Raw genomic sequence first — 13,471 nt, forward strand, 5'->3', positions numbered from 1 at the left:
TTCCTGGTACTCAACATTCCATCTCTCTCCCTTTGCAGAAGCCACTTTCCTCATGCTTGCAATGGTCTCAGTCCTCAACTCTGCCTCAGAGAATTCTTTGTTTACTTGAAAATTCAGCTCCAGCACAGTCTTCTATGAGACCTTCTCGGACCCCCCTCCTCTAACTTTTGGTACTTCCTCCTCTCCTATATCTATATTTATTTGGTATATATGTATGTGTACATGTCTTTCCTGAGGGTATAAACTCCTCAAGAGCATTTTCATCATTTTCATCTTTGTAACCCAAGTGCCTTGCACAAAGTAGGTGTTTAATGTTTGTTTGATTGACCTGACCTCATCTATGTGACCTGGCAACCCCCCTTCCCACAAGCATTCCAGTTTACCCCCAGTAATTTCTCCCCCACAGTAATGCATTTATTTCATTCATTGATTCATTTTTAAGACAAACACAGGATCTCTGAACTGGAGGGTGTTATCAAAGTCCATCTCACCCAAACCATTAGAGAACAGGAATACTTTTTACAGCATATCCAATCTATATTTTGCTTAAAGATTTGTCCAGTAATGGGGCACCTAGGTGGTGCGGTGGATACAGCACCAGCCCTGGATTCAGGAGGACCTGAGTTCAAATCCAGCCTCAGACATGTTACACTTACTAGCTGTGTGACCCTGGGCAAGTCACTTAACCCCATTGCCTAGCAAAAAAAAAAAAAAGAGAGAGATTTGTCCAGTAAGATGGAACCACTGCCTCCTATGGCAACTCCCTGCGCTTCTGGATAGTTCTAAATGTTAGGAAGTTTTTGGCTTCCCTACAATTTTCACCTATTTCTCCTAATTCTGCCTTCTGGGATCAAAGGGAACTCTAATCTCCCACTTGACAGCTCTTTAAATACTTGAAAAGAACTAAAACAACCCCTCCCTAAATCTTATGTATTCTAGGCTGAAGATACCCCAGCAGGCCACTTTCCCCATCCAGATGTGATTCATCCTTCATTTTCAGAGGACCAATGACATGGGGTGATGCATTGACATGCATGTGAATTGGATTTAAGTGAAGCAGAGTTGCACAAAATTGTCAGCCCCACTCACTCATGAATGTGTGGTGGTAAGACAAAAGTCAAAATGATTGACTCCTGATACAGTGGATGACCTTGCGTATTCAATGTCTGACCAGGTTCTAAGCACTCCGTGGCCTTCTTCAGCCTCCTTTATGGCTGCTGGAATAACATGTTCTCATCATCGCTTTCTGCTGGGGAAAGTTTTCACATACTTGGAATGGATATCCCCTAACTCACCAATGGGTTTGAGGCCTGTCAGAGCTAGAAGGCACAGTGGATAGAGTTTCACTGTGGCTACACCCAATCTCCCAATTCTGTTACCCTTAATCTAACCTACCTCTCCATTGTCTTACCTCCCAATGGCCCCTGGCCATTTCCCACCCTGAATCCTATCTAGACCCCATTCTCCCTTGGCTGGGTGCTAGGGGTCTGTTCACCCCAGTTTACTGGCCACTCCCATCCAGATCCTCCTTAGACCCCTCCTCCAGTCACCCCAAGCTACTTGGCCACTCCTAGATCCCTCCCACAGTCATTCTGTATATAAGGTCCATCTTGTCTCCATTAAGGGGCTCAGATTCTTAAAATCTCGCCACTGCTCAGATTCTTAGAATCTAGCCTATATCTCACAGACTCTCAGATTCCTCAAGAGTCTGGCTAATATGGCAGATCTTTAACAAACCTTGTCTTTGGCTGAAAGAAGGCTTGGGTCGAATTCTTTCGGACAGGACCTGTGTGTCATGATCTCCAGGTCCCAGCACCCTTAAACCTCAACAGAACCACTGCTCTACCAAATGTCAATCAGCTTGACTGCTGACATTTTTTTCCCCTCTGTCTAGGCCTGAGATTTCATTGGAGTAGAGTACTTGTGGTTAGCAAATTCCCTCTACCCATGCAGATTGGAAACTGGCAACATAAAGTCTCTGTTTCCTCAACTATAAAAATGGGAATCATAATAGCACTGATGGGGTGCTTGGGTGCTTGTACTTGGACCCCAATTTCTTCTTAGTCTCAGAAACACTGTCTCTGGCAGTTTCTCCGCAGCCCAAGGACACTGTGCCTAGCAATTACTCATGAGTGGGCCCCAGCAAGACCCTTATCTCTTTCCCTGGTGCAGTTACAACCAGCAGCTGAAGGAATTATTAGTTTAAACTGGCTTTGCATAGGGCCATAAAGACATTCTTACCCACTGGACTATCTATATTACTGCCCTACCTCATTATCTACATCCTGGACTCCTCATTATCTGTATTCTACACTTAAGACATATGTATACTCCCTACATCTATCTTGTCAAACAAGACATTGACTGGTGACAGATTGGACAACTCTCAGTTACCCCTGAACTCTAGTTAGCTTAGTGACATAGCAGACCTAAAACTACACCTCCATGTGGCCCCCCTTGTGGGCTTTTCCTAGTGAACTCTGGGTAAAACACCTGTGCAGTAGGTACAAGAAGTGCGTGTTCCTTTAAGAACTGACCACTCCTTAACCACTCCCTAATCCCACCCTGAATCCCCTAGTTTGGCACATGTTTTATTGTATTTTATCCTATATAAACTTTCACTGTACACCTCTAAGATCGCAGGTTCCTTAAGAATCCTCACCTGCTGAAAAGTGTAACAATAAACTTTTTGCCAACTTGACTTAAAGAATACTTGAGTCTGTGAATTCGTTCCAGATGACCCCTGTAATGTACTACAGTCTTTGAGGGGTCATAACCTCTCAGACCACAACAGCACCTGACTCCCAGGGTTGTGTGAGGATAAAAATGAGTTACGTTTGTAAAGCATTTAGCATAGTGCCTGGCACATAGTAGACAATAAATGTTTGTTTTCCCCTTTCTTGGGGGGGAGGGATAATTAAGACAATCTTTGTCCACATGGAGGTTACAGTTTTGGGCTCTATGACATATATGTAAGCATGCAGTGATGCTATAACAACTGCAAAGATGATGGTAAGGAAGTTTGAAATAATTGTATCCTGGGGTCCTAGTGATAAGGACGGGATCTAGACCCCTAAAAGGAAAAACCTTGGACTTTCCCACATGGCCAAATTGGCTTTTTGCCTAAGGTTATAATCCCAACAACTGGCCTTTCATTGTGCCCAATATGAATAATGTTCTAATAAATCTTGTCTTTGGCTGAAAGAAGGCTTGGATCAAATTCTTTTGGATAGGACCCATGTGTTGTGATTTTGGGGTCCTAGCAACCCTAAACCCCTAAACCTCATCACCAGGAAGGAAAAAAACAAACCCCAAAGCATGTCCTGTGTAAGCCCCATTACATATACCTACTGTAAATATAGCCAAGCCTTAGACACTGGAGGAATGAGTCCATCTGAGTGGCCTGGTTTCCTAGATTCCTCTTTAACTACTCATATTTCCATTTTTTTTTTTTACAGCTAGGCACGTCTCTTACTTTAGGATAGGAACAACACCTACCAATCTGCTTGGGACCTGTAGGAAGAAGACTTGAATATAGGCTCATTTTTCCTCTAAAGGCAATGAAACCCTCCTAGAAGCTTAATTGGTCCAGAAAATTAGGACTCAAATTATTGGTTGCCATAAGGCATTAAAAAGAGCAGGTAGGTGGTACACTGAATAGAGTGCCATTACTGGAGTTAGGAAGACCCATCTTCCTGAGTTCAAATCTGTCCTCAAAGACTTCCTAGTTGTGTGACCCTGGGCAAGTCACTTAACCCTCCTTGCCTCTGTTTCCTCATCTGTAAAATGAGCTGGAGAAGTAAATGGCAAACCACTCCAGTATCTCTACCACGAAAACTCCCAGTTGGGATTGGGAAGAGTCAGATATGACTGAAATGACTGCACAACAACAGCAAGGCATAAAAGTGCCTCAGGCTTGATAGACTTTCCATTACCATTGCAGTCAGCTTGTTAATTATGTCCCACGTGGAAGTCTAAGTGGATCTGCACCCAACTGAATCAATGCTGTATCTTTGCCAAATATCCTTGTCATGCTATTATCTAATAAAATTGTTTTCTGCAATGTTAATAATAATAATAGCATTTATATGCTGTTTATTATATGACAAGGCTTTACGAATATCTTATTTGATCTTCACAAACCTGGGAGTTAGGTGCTTTTATGATTCCCATTTTACAGTTGAGTAAACTGAAGGATAAGTGACTTGTCCAAGGTCACATAGCTAGCAGGTGTCTCAGGCCAGATTTGAACTGAAGCCTTCCTGACTTCAGGTCCATGGCTCTACCCACTGTGCCACCTAGCTACCACTTATCATTATTTGATCCATGAGTGTTTGATTTCATTTCTTTTTTTTTTCACTGTTTAAGGAATTTTTATTAAAGCAAGAATTTTATAATCCAAATTACGTTTCCTTGCTCAATTATCATTTCTGTTATCTATAACAGTGGTAATATTCTGAGCTTTTCCACAGTAAAAAATTACAAAATTAAAGAAAGGAATGCTTTAAATTTTTGTACTGTGCTGAAAATTCTTTTCTCCCCGGGTCTATAAAACATTAACTTGTTTTTATATATTTTACTATTTTGGGTTTTTTTTTGTTTTTTCTTGTTTTTTTTTTTTAAATCAATAATAATCTAGGACTAGCATTAAGTTTGCTAGACCTGGCATTTGCTCAGTACATCAGGTTCAAAGTTTCCTTTCCTTTTTAAATTTATTTTATATTTTGCAATGTTTTTTCACAATATTTAAGTTTTTCGATGTTTAGATATTTTTCTTCGGTGAAGCAGAGGTTCCATTTCGTGGTCCCTGACCTTTTCTTTTAAACAGTTGGAACGCCAGTGGCACTAACTGCTTTCTGGGCAGCTTCTTTAGCTTGGTGAGCTTGCAGTACGGCTACGGCTTCATCAACCTTAGAGCGAAGAGACTCAGGAGACTCAAGCATATGAACAAGCTCAGAGTTGTCAATTTCTAGCAACATGCCAGTGATTTTACCTGCCAGGGTAGGGTGCATGGCCTGAATGAGTGGAAACAGCCATTCACCCAACATCTGCTTTTGCTCTTGAGGAGGGGCGGATGCCAACATGGAAGCAGTTAAAGGTTCCTGACCTTGCACATGAACAGCACGCTGCTGCACGGTAACCTGTGGTTGTGCATTAAGATGCTGCTGTGGATTGCGAACACCTGCAGCATACTTATACTGTGGAACTGTGCGGACAGCAGGAGTAGCTGCAGCAGCAGCTGCTGCAGGACGTGGACCCATCGTCTGAGTTGATGTGTTTGCAACACGCTGTGTCGACATGACTCGTGGAACCTGTGAAGAAGCTGGTCTCATTGTACTAAATGGTGGCCTAGGAGCTGCTGGGCGGATAGCACCGAGCATGTTCTGGAATGGATGAGGTCTGGCACCCGGAGCAGTCCAGCGAGAACTTGGTCTGAGTTGAGCAATTTGGCTAGCAGGATAGTATGCAGCACGGTTCTGAGTCTGAGGAATAGCTGCCATGAAGTAACCTAAAGGAGGCTGATAGGGGTTGAATACAGGGTTGGGCACAGCTCTGACACTCGCCATTCTCTGCATATACTGGTTTGTGAGGTGAGCCTGCCGTTCCTCTTTGCGCTGAGCTAAAGCTACATACAATGGCTTAGTGGCAACAATCCTGCCATTCATTTCTGTGACTGCTTTGGTGGCTTCCTCTGGCGAAGAGAAACATACAAACCCAAACCCTTTGCTGCGGCCACCTTCCACCATCACCTTTGCACTAGTGATCGTACCAAATGGTGAGAACTCTTTTCGCAGACGCTCATCGTCAATACCATCATCCAGATTCTTAACATACAGGTTAACACCCTGGTATCTGGTGATCCTGTCCTGCTTCATTTGCTCAAATTTGCGCTTGAGTTCCGTCTGTCGTTCCACTTTTTTCTGAGCTCGGCCAACATAAATTTGTTTTCCATTCAGTTCTTTTCCATTCATCTCATCTACAGCTTTTTGTGCATCTTCATGTCTTTCAAAGCTCACAAAGCCAAAACCTTTGGATTTTCCACTTTCATCAGTCATTACTTTTACACTTAAAGCAGGTCCAAACTTGCCAAATAGCTCCTTAAGTCTTTCATCATCCATGTCTTCACCGAAATTTTTGATGTAAACATTGGTGAACTCTTTTGCTCTAGCTCCAAGTTCTGCTTCTCTTTCTTTACGGGATTTAAATCGACCAACAAAGACTTTTCGATCATTAAGAAGCATTCCATTCATTTTTTCAATAGCTCTTTCAGCAGCTTCTTGTGTCTCAAAGTGTACAAATCCATAGCCCTTTGACCCATTTTCATCACATACCACCTTACAAGAAAGGATGTTTCCAAAAGCAGAAAATGTATCATACAATGCTTTATTATCAATGGATTTATCCAAATTTTTGATGAATGTATTGCCCACACCACTTTTACGTAGTGATGGATCACGTTGAGACCACATGATACGCACTGGCTTGCCCTTAAGGACATCAAAATTCATTGTATCTAATGCCCGTTCAGCGTCCGCTGGCTGCTGGAAGTTGACATAGGCGTAGCCCAGGGAGCGGCGGGTGATCATGTCCCTGCAGACCCGGATGGAGAGGATGGGCCCGGCCGGGCTGAACTTCTCGTAGAGCATCGCCTCGGTCACATCGGGGTGCAGATCCCCCACGTAGAGCGAGGCCATAGGGTAGCTGGGGGCACTGGGATTCATCTCGGCGCCGCCGCCCGAAGGGTCACAAGCCGCTAACTTTCCGTGGAAAGAGGTAGGGGAGTGTGGGGGGGCCGGAGTCTGGAGCCGGGGGTGGGGGCTGGGAGGAGGGGAGAGGGCAAGCGCAAAGGGACAAAAATCAACCGGAATCGAAAACTACTCAACGGCCACGGAACGGTCCGATCCGCCGCCAGCTACCGGTGCTGCTTGCTTCAGGCGCTGGCTCGGGACGTGTCTGTGGTCCTGGCGGCGGGGAAGGCCTGTCTCTTCGTTTCCTCTCGGAGCTCCTGCGGGGCCGGTCTTGGCTGCTTCACTGGGTTATTTTATAAAAGAGGAAAAAAAAATAAAAGTCTCCGGCGGGGGAGACGCGGATTTTTTATGATTTTTTTTTGTGGGTTTTTTAAAAAAAGTTTTTTTGTATTTTTTTTTTTAATAATAAATGTGTGTTCCGGGGCTGGAGCACACACTCTGCACTCACAGCACTAACCGCCGGGGAGAAGGGGCTGTTTGATTTCATTTCAATTCCAAGCTTGAATCCGCTTCAATTTTTCCCCCCTCCTCTGACTCCTTCCCAAATGCTTATAAGCAGAGCTATGCTGGAACCAGTTCATACTGGTTTGTGAGATCCAACAGTTAAATTTTCAGTATGAATGGTTATGATGAGGTTTTTGAGAGGTTGGGCCCCTCAGAAAAGAAGCAAAGTACAAAATGGGTCGTCTGAAATGAATTCACAAACTCAAGCAATCTTAAGCCAAGTTGTAAAAAGTTTATTGTTACGCTTTTCAGCAGGCAAGGATTCTTAAGGAACCTGCAACCTTAGAGAGGTGCAGTGAAAGTTTATATAGGATAAAATGCAATAAAACATGTGTCAAATATGCTAACTAGGGGATTCAGGGTGGGATTAGGGAGTGGTTAAGGAGTGGTCAGTTCTTAAAGGAACATGCACTTCTTGTACCTACTGCACAGGCGTTTTACCCAGAGTTCACTAGGAAAAGCCCACAAAGGGGGCCACATGGAGGTGTGGTTTTAGGCCTGCTACATCACTAAGTCAACCAGAGTTCAGGGTAAGTGAGAGTTGTCCAGTCTGCCACCAATGAATGTCTTGTTTGACAAGATAGATGTAGGGAGTATACATATGTCTTAAGTCTAGAACACAGTTAATGAGGTTCCCAGGATGTAGATAATGAGGTAGGGTGGTAGTATGTCTTTATGACCCAGTGCAAAGCCAGTTTAAACTAATAATTCCTTCAGGTGCTGTTTGGAACTGCACCAGGAAGAGAGATAAGGGTCTTGCTGGGACCCACTCATGAGTGATTGCTAAGTACAGAGTCCTTGGGCTGGGGAGAAACTATTAGGGATAGTGTTTCTGAGGCTAGGGAGAAATTGGGGTCCAAGTACAAGCACCCAAGCATAAGCACCCAAGCACCACATCAGTTACACTTTGGAAACCCTCAAACTGCAGATCAGGACTTAATTTATTGTTTTGTTGACCTTCTGCACTTGAAGTGATGGAGAAAATATTAATAATAAGTGATGAGGTGTGGGCCCAAGCCGAGGTCTTCCCCCTTTGCCCCAAAAGGAATCTGGCTCTACGGCCCCTTTGAAAGCCCTATTCTGATGAGCCTTTGAAGGCCCCTCTCCCTAAAAAAGAATCTGGCTCCTTTTTGTCTATGGACCCTAGAAAACCCTTACTCTGGTCTCAAATGGTTCCTTATCAACTCCCCTTATCTCCCTTTGAAAGCCCTAGCCCTACCTTTTGATCTTGTGCAGATGCCTTCCAGTTCCCTTCATTATCTATTCCCATTGTCTATTCAATTTGTCAGACCTTCCAATCAAAATTCTTACCTAGACCCTTTTCCCAGCCCCCTCTTCTGGCCACCCAGAATTACTTTAGTGTATATAAGATCCACCCTAGCTCTTTCATGCCCAAAAGGCTGAGCTTTTCTCATGCCCACTAGTCCTTACTGGCATCACCTGGCCTATAAGATTTATCTCTAATAAACTTTTTCTCTGGCTGGACGAAGATTTGAGTTGAATTCATTCAGGCAGGGCCCGCTTCGAGATCTTGAGGTTCCAGTACCCCAAACCTCTAGCCCTCATCAATAAGGATTAAATTTAAAAGTGTGTCAAAACATGCTTCCCACTTCCTCCAAGCAGATTGTTAAACATTCACTAGCACAGCACACCACTGCCTAAAACTGAGCTTAGATCTCCTTCATCCCAATGTGACCCCCAAATCCCTTTAGGCTTTGGCCAGCCACATCAGCATATAAAAGGCTCAGAAATTGACTGGATGGGTAGGGGAGGTAATGACTTAGGTTTATATTTCTCTCTGCTTTTTTTCTTTCCCTGTCCACTCATCTAAGTGACAAAATGAAAGAGGTTTAGGGATGAAAACTGGGAGACCCTGAACCTCAGGGCTTTTTGGTAGTTTATTGGAATATGTCTGCCTTCAGAGATTAAATTCAGAAGGCATAGGTAATGCTCACTATGAGATACAGCTCAAATCATCCATCTCCTGTCGGGACCATCCCAGTGACCCAGAAGTTTAGGCCAAAGAAAAGACAGATTTAAGCCTGAGGGAACTAACCACTTAGTTAGGCGTGTCTCTGCTCTTTGTTCTAAATAGTTTAGTGCCTGGAGCTGAGAATTTCCTGAGGTGGACTCCGGATGAGTTCCCATACTCCAAAAGGAGGGGGAAAGCCTAGGCTGTTTTTTCTTTCCTATTGAGAAAGTTTTTTGCTGGTCTATGGCCTGGTCTATTGCTTTTCTAAAAGAATGATAAAAATAGCTTTGGCTTTGAGGTATGGGGCATGGCAGAGATTCCCCTATAGCTAAAAGCTTCAGCTGAAGCCTGAAGCTAGAAACAGAGCAATAGAGACCTGTCCAGCCTAGGCTAACTGTTGGGCAAAAAGACTTCTCACCCAGCAGGTAGCTTCTAGCAGACCTGAGTCCAGCAAAGTCTCTAAGGGATGACTTATCCAACATAGTAACATGCAGTGGAACTGTGTCTGGAGGAGACCAGCAAGGAACCAGCCCAGCAGAAGCAGTGTGATATTACTATTAATGTTTAGAGACTTAGAGGTGCTGGGAGGTGCCCCAAAATCATGACATGCTAGTCCTGCTTGAATGAATTCGACCCAAGCCTTCTTTCAGCCAAAGACAAGGTTTATTAAAGATCAGCCATATTGGCCAGATTCTTAAGGAATCTAAATGTTTGTGATGCTGATAAATTCAAGGCAATTTGAGCAAATCTCAGCCATTGGCTAGACTCTTAAGGAATCTGAGCATTGGCTAGATTTTAAGAACCTCAGCCCCTTAATGAAGGCCAGATGGACAGTATATACAGAAAAACTGGGAGGTGATGAGGTCTAGAAGTTTAGGCGTGCTGGGACCCCAAAATCATGACATGTGGGCCTGCCTGAAAGAATTTGACCCAAATCTAATTTCAGCCAGGGAAACAGTTTATTAGAGAAAATTATACAGGCAATGATGGGTCATGGGCCCAAGCCGAGACCTTTGCCCCTTGCCCCCAAAATAATTTGGCTCCTGTTTGTCTAGAGGCCCCAGAAAACCCTTAAACTTTTCTTACTCTGGTCTCAAATGGTTCCTTATCAACTCCCCTTATCTCCCTTTGAAAGCCCTAGCCCCACCTGCTGATCTTATTCAGAAGCTTTTCAAATTTCTTCCTTCCAGTTCCTCTCATTGTCTATTCCCATTGTCTCTTCAATCTCTTAGACATTCCAATTGGAATTCTTACCTAGACCCTTTTCCTAGCCCCTTCCCTGGTCACCCAAAGTTACTTTAGTGTTTATAAGACCCACCCCGGCCCCCATTTAAAGGCTGAGACTTTCTCATGCCTGCTCATCCCTACCGGCATTACTAATGTACAGATTCCTTAAGAGTCTGGCCTGTATGGTTTATCTCTAATAAACTTTTTCTCTGGCTGAAAGAAGATTTGGGTTGAATTCATTCAGGCAGGGCCCACATCGTGATCTTGGGGTCCCAGCACCCCTAAACCCCTAGACCTCATCAGCTAGACTCTTAAGAAATCTAAACATTAGTGATGCCCATAAAAAGGAGTGGGCATGAGGAAGTCTCAGCATTTAAATAGGGGCCAGGGTGGATCTTATATACACTCAAGTAATTTTAGGTGACCAGAGGAGGGGCTGTTGAGATTGAGGGGTTTAGGGGTGCTGGGACTCCAAAATCAGAACACGCGGGTCCTGCCTGAAAGAATTTGACCCAAGCCTTCTTTCAGCCAAAGACAAGGTTTATTACAACATCTGTCATATTGGGCAGACTCTTAAGGAGTCTGAACATTAGTGAGCTATTGACTAGATAATAAGAATCTGAACATGTGGCTAGATTTTAAGAATCTAAGCACCTTAATAGAGACAAGATGGACCTTATACACAGAAAGACTGTGGGAGGGATCTAGGAGTGGCCAAGTAGTTTGGGGTGGCTGGAGGAGGGGTCTAAGGAGATCTGGATGGGAGTGGCCAGTAAGCTGGGGTGAAGGGTACACCCGGGACCTGGACAATGGCCAGGGGAGAATGGAGCCTAGCTGGGATTAAGGGTGGGAAATGACCAGGGGCCATTGGTAGGTAAGACAATGGAGGGTAACCCAGAATTGGGAGATTTGCCACAATGAAAGGCCAGTGAATGGGATTATAACCTCAGGGGAACGTCAGAGATTTGACCAAGTGGGAAAGTCCAAGGTTTTTCCTTTTTGGGGTCTAGATCCCATCCTCATCAGGGCTGGGAACTAGATCTGGGTGACTGAGGGAGGAGTTTAGGGAGAATTCTGGTTGGAATGTCTGGGAGATTGAATAGACAGATAATGGGAATAGATAATGAGGGAACTGGATGGGAGAGGTTTGAATGGGATCTGGATAAGACCCCACTAGGTTTTCAAAGGGAGATAGGGAGGGAAGGATGGAGGAAGGGAAAGAGAGAGAGAGAGAGAGAGAGAGAGAGAGAGAGAGAGAGAGAGAGAGAGAGAGAGAGAGAAGAAAAAGCCATTGAGTAGAATATAGCCTTGGGTAACCGCCTGAGATCAGAGTGAGATCAAAAAAAGTTTAAGGGTTTTCTAGGGTCAGTAGACAAATGGGACCCAAATTCTTTTTGGGGCAAGAGGCAAAGGTCCTGGCTTGGGCCCATGCCTCATCAGGGGGGATCTAGGAATGGCCAAGTTGTTTGGGGTAACTGGAGGAGGGGTCTGGGAAAAAGGGTATCTCGATGGGAGTAGTCAGTAAACTGGGGTGACCAGAGGAGAGGTCTAGGGAGGATCTTGATGGGACTGATTGGGAGGTCAAGAATGGGGTCTAGATAGGATCAAGGGTATGAAGTGAGGGGAGCCATCTGGAAGTAAGAGACAATAGGGAGATTGGGTGTAGGAGTAGGTGATAAGGAAAGACCAGTTGATAGGCTATCCTCAGGCAAATGCTAGAGACTTCCTTGATCAAGTAGGAGAGTTCAAGAAGAGTCCATAGACAAATGGGACCCAAATTCTTTTTGGGGTGAGGGGCAACAGTCTCAGCTTGGGCCCATACCAGAAGACATCAATAGTGTTGCAGGGTTGTAGCAAGAGATGTGCCCTAGTCATATGTGTTCCTACATGTATGCCTGTCCACATGTGTTCCCTAAGTCTGTACACTTTCACCACATTTCACCATATTGACATATGTATTTGTGAGAGAGTGTACATTAGGTTTATGGGAGAAATGTTTTATTGGTGCTTTTCTTACTTTACCACTCATTAAATGCCTTTGCCTTTTGCTTTGAACTAATTATGGCTTCTGGCTGACTACTAAAGATAGTCACATTGATGGGGTATGGGCCCAAGCTGAGACCTTTGCCCTTTACCCCAAATAGAATTTGGGTCCCATTTGTCTAAGGGATTCTCTTTGAATTCTCTACTTGATCAAAGATGTGCCTGGCATTCCCCTGAGGTCATAATCCCATCAGCTGACCTTTCATTGTGGCTAAGCCCAATCTCCCAATTCTCAGTACCCATAACCCAGCCTGCCACTTCCCACCCTTAATTTTATCTAGGCTTCATTCTCTCTTGGCTACCTGGTCTAGGTCCCTGGCATATGATTATCTCACAGTCCCCTGGAAGACTCTTTGGCCACTCCTAGATCCCTTCCACAGTATTTCTGTATATAAGGTCCATCTTTAATAAACCTTGTCTTTGGCTGAAAGAAGGCTTGGGTTGAATTCTTTCGGGCAAGAACCATGTGTCATGATCTTGCAGCCAGCACCTGTAAGCCTCTAGACCTCTTCAATATTGGCGGGGGCTGATGAGTTATGGTTTTGAGAGGACGTGTATCCATAGAGTAGCGAACCTTTTTTTAAGGAGCCTAGCCTTTGAAGGTATCCTGAAGCTTTATATTAAAAAATCCTACCTTTGATTTTTCTACCACCTACTCAGCTACAATTCCATTTCTTCTCCCTTTCAAATACTAAATTCCTTGAAAAAGTTGTCTGTATTCAATGCCTCTGCTTTCTTGCAACCCACCTTTTCCTCAGCCCCTTACAATCTGACATGCCCCTCACCCCCAGTCTTATTAGAAATTACTCTTGGGGCAGCTAGATGGTACAGTAGATAAAGCACCAGCCTTGGAGTCAAGAGGATTTGAGTTCAAATCTTATCTCGGACACATGATACTCACTAGCTGTGTGACCCTGGGAAAGTCACTTAACCCCATTGCTTCACCAAAAAAAAAAGTTACTCTTCCAAAGATCAC

The 13,471-nt window shown here is 44.2% G+C and overlaps 1 pseudogene; it reads right to left on the reverse strand.

Moving 5' to 3' along the window:
* Positions 1–4,686: 4,686 nt before the first annotated feature.
* On the reverse strand, positions 4,687–6,767 carry LOC110212081 (polyadenylate-binding protein 1 pseudogene; annotated as a pseudogene).
* Positions 6,768–13,471: the final 6,704 nt, after the last annotated feature.

Source organism: Phascolarctos cinereus, unplaced genomic scaffold, assembly GCF_003287225.1.
Source record: "Phascolarctos cinereus isolate Bilbo 61053 unplaced genomic scaffold, phaCin_HiC Scaffold_5;HRSCAF=322, whole genome shotgun sequence".
Classification (NCBI taxonomy): Eukaryota; Metazoa; Chordata; class Mammalia; order Diprotodontia; family Phascolarctidae; genus Phascolarctos; species Phascolarctos cinereus.